General features: G+C 36.3%; 1 long non-coding RNA gene across 1 annotated transcript; it reads left to right on the forward strand.

Annotated features, from left to right (window-relative positions):
- Positions 1-512: 512 nt before the first annotated feature.
- On the forward strand, positions 513-4,808 carry LOC128199773 (uncharacterized). Its single transcript, XR_008252336.1, has 2 exons — positions 513-985; positions 4,656-4,808. It is a non-coding gene; the product is annotated as an uncharacterized LOC128199773 (long non-coding RNA).
- Positions 4,809-6,387: the final 1,579 nt, after the last annotated feature.

Below are 6,387 nucleotides of genomic sequence, written 5' to 3' on the forward strand. Positions count from 1 at the left end.
TTACAATCACAAAACTAAATGGAAATACAAAGTTGGCAAATGTAATTAAAATGCTGGAGGCAGGCAGCCCTATCACATGTTTACGTACCGCGCGCTGTAAGTATTTATTTCAAAAATACGGCCGAGTATACTGCTTGTATATATTTTTACTGTGCACAATGTGTTTGTTAGTGTGTGTAAAAATTACGCGTGTGTGTATTGCAAGTCAAATTTATAGTTGTGTGTAGTGTATGGACACAGAATATACTTAATGGTGTTAAATGTTTTCGATGTGTGAGTTTACCTCGTCCCCCTCAAAAAATGACAGACTTTTTTGCTGGTGAATTTGGGTGCGAACCGCGTCCAGTTATTAATATAATGGTCTAAGACGGTGTAACACTAGCGGCTTGCACATGCACATTACACACATAGGACATAATTCTATAGTACTTGTACCGACTCTTAAATATATGATTGCACTCATATAAATGTATATTCTAGTATACATATGAATATCTATGGCTGCGCTTGTGACGCCCAAAAAAGTTCACATTGTTTCAAAAAAGTATGAACTCGGAGCCTGTACGGCCAGTTTATGAAAAAGAATTGCCACATGTGACTTCATGTCGTTCTGTGTTTGACATTGACAATTTGACAATGGATTTGACTTTGACGATTTGACGTTTGTGATTTTATTTTCTGTTCGATTTCTCTTCTGATCAATTTCTATTCTTCGATTTTAATTTAATTTTATTGTAAATTTGTAAACTAGCTGTAAATATCACATTTTAAAATAAATTAATAACATAATAGATTTAGCTTGATCTACAGGTGACAATAATGGTAGCTACAATTACCAGAAACAAATAACTGTAAAGAAACAAATTGTACATAGTCATTCAATTTTGTTGATTATTATAATTTTAAACCCCATTAAATTGGACCAAATTCAAATTCCAAATGATGGCTGGGTCGGCGTTAAGAAGACTGATGGCCGAATATAAACGTAAGCATTACATTTATGTTCTCATTCACATACACACTTGTTCCAATAGTAGGGGCACAGAATACAATGTATCCCGAGATTAGAGAATCTCAATACAAAACGACCTTAACGGACCTGTCTACCAAGTTAAATGTTTTTCTAACAAAATAATAAATACTTACAGTGTAAACTCCATGTAATGTCACTCGATGTAACGACAGCCTCGCTAAAGCGTCGACGTCACGTGGCTTTGATTGGTTTAGCTTGCTTTTCATACAATGATACACGCGGTGATTCGGACTTTAGTGCGGATATTTTTTTTCGTGGTTATGTATCATTAATAGAACATAAATCTACAAACAGTTCGATACATTTTATGTAATTTCTTTTCAATTTATGTCTCAGAAATAACAAAATAATGGACACATTACCAAACAAACTGCGCAACTGCTGGCGGCACTTTGTAAGACGCCGACAAAGAAATACCGGCAGTAGTCATATCGCTTTGGCTTCGGCTGACAGGGGTGGCAGGGGTGAGGGGATCGAAAAATCCCTGAGGACGCCTGCCGAATTGCCGATGGGCGGCCGGTGACAGACAATCTGCCGTTGCGTCTAACACAATGGGGCGTCCCACAGGGTTCAATTTTGGGTTCTTTTCTATTCCTAGTGTACATAAACGATTTACCACACCATGTTAGCGGCATCTGTGAGATAGTACTGTCTGCTGACGACACATCCCTAATTTTTAAGAGTGACAGAAGTAAAGATAATTTCGACGATGTAAACCGTGCCATATTGCATGTGTCGCATTGGTTCACTGTTAACAACTTACTTTTAAATGCAAAGAAAACTAAATATGTTGAGTTTTCATTACCAAATGTTATAAAATTAGATAAGTCTATAATGATCAATGGTGAAACACTAGAAATAGAGAATTCCACAGTTTACCTGGGAGTGACCTTGGATTCTAAACTTCAGTGGGGTGCTCATATAGAAAAACTGTCAGGTCAAATTAGCTCAGCTGCATTTGCAGTGAGAAATATAAGACAGTTTACTGATGTTGACACAGCTAGACTTGTTTATTTTGCGTACTTTCACAGCGTAATGTCTTACGGTATTTTGTTGTGGGGCAAGGCTGCTGATATACATTCCATATTTGTACTTCAGAAAATTTTAATAAAAAAAATACAACCAACTTCAAAACCTAAAAACGTACCCACTAAACTAAAAAGCGAAAAATAACATCATAATATGTTCTACCTGCTGATCAGTATGAAGGCGGTGCTAAGCCGGTGATGTATTAATTCAAGCCATGTGAGAATATCTTATAGATTTAGATTTTGCAGACAGTGTTGTTTCATGTGGTCCTTATTATTGTTATTATGTTTGTTTTACACTGGGTTTTACCTTTAAATAAAAACTATTATTATTATTATTAAAAGTGCTTGTATACTGAGCCTACTTGAAATAAATGCATTTTTGTTTTTTTTTTTTTTGCGTGTGCATTTAAGTCGAATCATGCTTTAATGCAAAAGTTTGCATAATAATAATCATCTATTGTATTTCATTATTCCATTCGAAAGTTCATAATTTTTATTATTATTACTATGCATGCACTTCAGGCATTATTGATGGTCCTAAATAAAGTATGAAGGGAAAATCGGTACTCAACTCAAAAATGACGACCTTTAATCATTATAAAAAATAATAGGTACAAAAAGCAATATGGTGACTCTCAAATTCTGTTTAAATGTTTAAACTTTAGCTAACGATAACTTTGTTATTTTTGAGTTAAAAATAAAGAAAAAATACGTGAAAAATTTTGTTTATGTACAAAATATAAAAATATCGGTACTAAAAAAATTTTCTTCCTGTATAACATTACACCCACTCTCTATAACAACAACAATTAAGTAATAAAAAGTACATTTTGAGTTGCCAAAATTAGTGAAAACTGCTTAGCTGTGTACATTCTTTTGTTGCTTTACTATCCTAGCTTAGCCCGTAATAAACTCGATTGTAAGCAACCAAAATGAACTTTCTGAGAAATTTATTCTTTTGTGTACACTGTTGTTGACTATGGCTAATAAGTAGAAGTCATGGCCTTAATCTGTTATCATAGAATAATCATCATAAGTTGTACCCAAACTTTGTCACAGTGTATTTGATGAAAAAGTTTTACTCATATACATTGTTCTTCTTTCCATTTAAGGACAACTCTCTGTAATGCTATAAAATGTACAGTCCCTTCAGTGTAGTTATATGGAGTTTACACTGTACATCAATAAATACACTGCCAATGGGTTGCCTAACAAAGGAGATGTCCCAAAATAGACCCAGAATTGTTACAAGATTGTAAATTGAAAAATATCATGTCTCTCAACTACATATATCTAATAAAACTACTTCACAATTATCATTTAGAAACATATAAACAGAAGTGTGTGAACTAGAAGGGTATGAAAATCTCATTATAAACACATTTTCATTTCCTTTTAATGTTTACTGCCATTTTATTTACAGCTACAGCAGTGGTACATACGATACAATATAAGTATTTAATATAATACTTTTTTTGATATCGAACATCAAATCACTACTTTGAATCTTAGTATCGCAGAAAAGTATTGAATCGATGTGCTGATATCAGTCTTTAAATAATTATGCATTGACCAGAGAGAGAGAGAGACAAATATCTTAGCGTTCCATGGATTCATCATGCAGGTAGAGAGTAAAACACCAAGCAAAGTCCAGGACTACTGGATGTAGGGTTAAGGAATTTCTCGACGATCGATCAACACTCCCCCTACTCTGCTCGTGTTGTTCTCCCTACCTATTCAAATTTGGTAAGATCCTCTTAGAGCAGTTTTGGATACTCGTTCTAATATAGAACCAGCTGCACTACAAGAGAGGCCAAGGTCTTCAAGCAAGTTGTAGAGAGATTTGGTTGGTAATCCTCTCCAACTACTTACCACATAGCCATTTTTAGTTTGTTCATTTGTTAGGTCATAATATTAATTCACTTTTATACTATTATACTATGGTCCTTCGGAATGTTAGTCTCCCACGGCACAGTAAGCTCTACAAGTACTATTTGCTTTGTTTGTTTGGACAATAGGAAAATGTCTGGTCTAGATCTCGAAATAGCGACATCCGCTGGGATTTTATAATGTTTCTCATAAATATCCATTAATAAAGTCCCAATCAGGTGCAGAACCTAGGATTGAGTAAGGCTTACTAGATGATTTTTGTTATTGAACCTGCTTTGACGAAGTTAATTTGTAGTCAATCCTTTTTGAGCTCTAGCTACTGAAAGGCTTATAGCTTCACGTATAATTTGAAGTACTCTATCATGACGACGTGAGTAAAGACTCCTATCCACCTTGCATCCAACTAATACTTTGCTGTTGCCATTGCCTCACCAGATGCATAGCAAGATTTTCAGTGGCTCATCCATGATCCATCATACTAAGTTGCTCTGATCGGGGAGAGTCATTTGAAAGGCATTAAGATGTAATAAGGCAGGAAAATCTTAACTATGAACTTGAAGCCAGTGCAGGAGTAAAAATGTATGAGGCTTTTTAACCTAAACTACTAACTTATATTGACTGTACTAATATAATGTTAATTAGATTATCGATTTATGTTTTTCCCATCCCTAAAAATATTATCAACTTTACTATCATTTCAGTGCAGTAGTGGGTCAATCTCAGGTGGGTCAGGGTGCAACTGGACACAAACTGCAAGGGATCGAGAATTATGGAAAAGCTTGGAAACCTTTGTCCTAGGGGACAATCTGACGAACTCTGAAGAAAGGCTATATTATTATAATTATTATTTTGACTCTCATTTATTTATTTGTCCTTTTTTAATTTTTAACAATGTTAATATAAAAATATAATACAAAACACTATTAAAAATTAATAAAAAAAAATCAACCCTTCCTCTGCGGGATAATTGAGTGTCCAAGCAACCGGCAGTCAGGGTCTCAGAGTGAGGAACCTACTCACAATACGCGCTGTCTCAAGAATCATTTGAAACGGCGCTTCCTTTCTTTGCCTTCTGTATCCGACTCTTGATCCAACAGTTAAGTGAGAGCTTCTTGAGATGTTGTTCGAAGCTTTTCGCTATAGGACCATTGACTGCAACAACTATTGGAACAGTAATAGTTGACTCAACATTCCATATGGCGGTAATCTCGTGAGCAAGGTCCAAGTATTTTGATACTTTTTTCTTTATGGCTTTAACTAGATTATTGTCACGTGGAACAGTAATATCAACAATTATTGCACGGCGCACTGACCGATCTACTAGCACTGTATCAGGTCTATTGGCTACAATATACCCGACTGTGATAATCGTTCGGTCCCAGTAGAACAATATGCTGTTATTTTCAAGAACTAACGCTGGGTCGTATTATTAGTCAGTATAGCCTTACCACAGTAAGGCATCTTAGAATCAATAAGGCTATACCGAAGAGCAAGCTGTTGGTGGATTATCTTGGCTACTTGATTATGTCTATGCAAGTATCCTTCGTTAGTAAGGTGAGAACACCCGGATACAATATGCCTGAGGGACTTCCCAGAACGATGACACGCTCGACAGATGTCTAGAGTGCCATCTTTCATACTATGTTTCCGGTAGTCTCAGGTATTTATATGTCTATAATTGCACAGACAAAACCCTCGGTTTCCTCAAAGAGGAATTGCAACCAAGATACAGATGTTATTTGATCTACGTCCGGCCCAGTAGGGGCCTTATAAAATTGTCCATGCAACTCCTTGCACTTCCGTATTACCTCACAATCTGAGTTACTAATTACTATAGGCTTGCGTAAGTTCTCTTTACCAAGGAATAACGGTGTAGGACCCTTGTCCTCTGCAGCAACATCCTGATAGATACTCGCATTCATCATGAGAAAATGATCTCTGTCTTTACAGTCCAGGGAATACAGTTCTGTTTGAGTTCACTTTAGAATGCCAAAAGTGTATATGAGTAAGGGCATGACCCAGCTATTGAACACACGCACCTTGATAAAAGACTTTTTAGGACTTTCCAGACGGCCAAAGAAGCGGTCCTTCACTACCTGTCCCTGCCTCAATACCAAGTGTTTCTGTCATTCCAAGGTATTTATAGGTCTCGCCTTCATGGAGTGATCTGAGAATGACAGTTTCGGGGGCGACGAAGGACTGTCATGCATTGTCTCATACATGACTCAAGAAAAGAGCATAGTGTTGCATCAACCTTGTACAACTGTATGACCCTCATGAAACCCTCATGAAAGGCACTGAATCATAGGCCTACTTGTAGTCGACCCAAGTAGCTGTGAGATTTTTTTCTTTTTTGCCGAACCTGTTGGCTAATAGCAGTGTTCATGAGGAGAAGTTCTTTTGTACCACAAGACCGGGCCTTACATCCATTCT

Source organism: Bicyclus anynana (assembly GCF_947172395.1).
Source record: "Bicyclus anynana chromosome Z unlocalized genomic scaffold, ilBicAnyn1.1 SUPER_Z_unloc_1, whole genome shotgun sequence".
Lineage (NCBI taxonomy): Eukaryota > Metazoa > Arthropoda > Insecta > Lepidoptera > Nymphalidae > Bicyclus > Bicyclus anynana.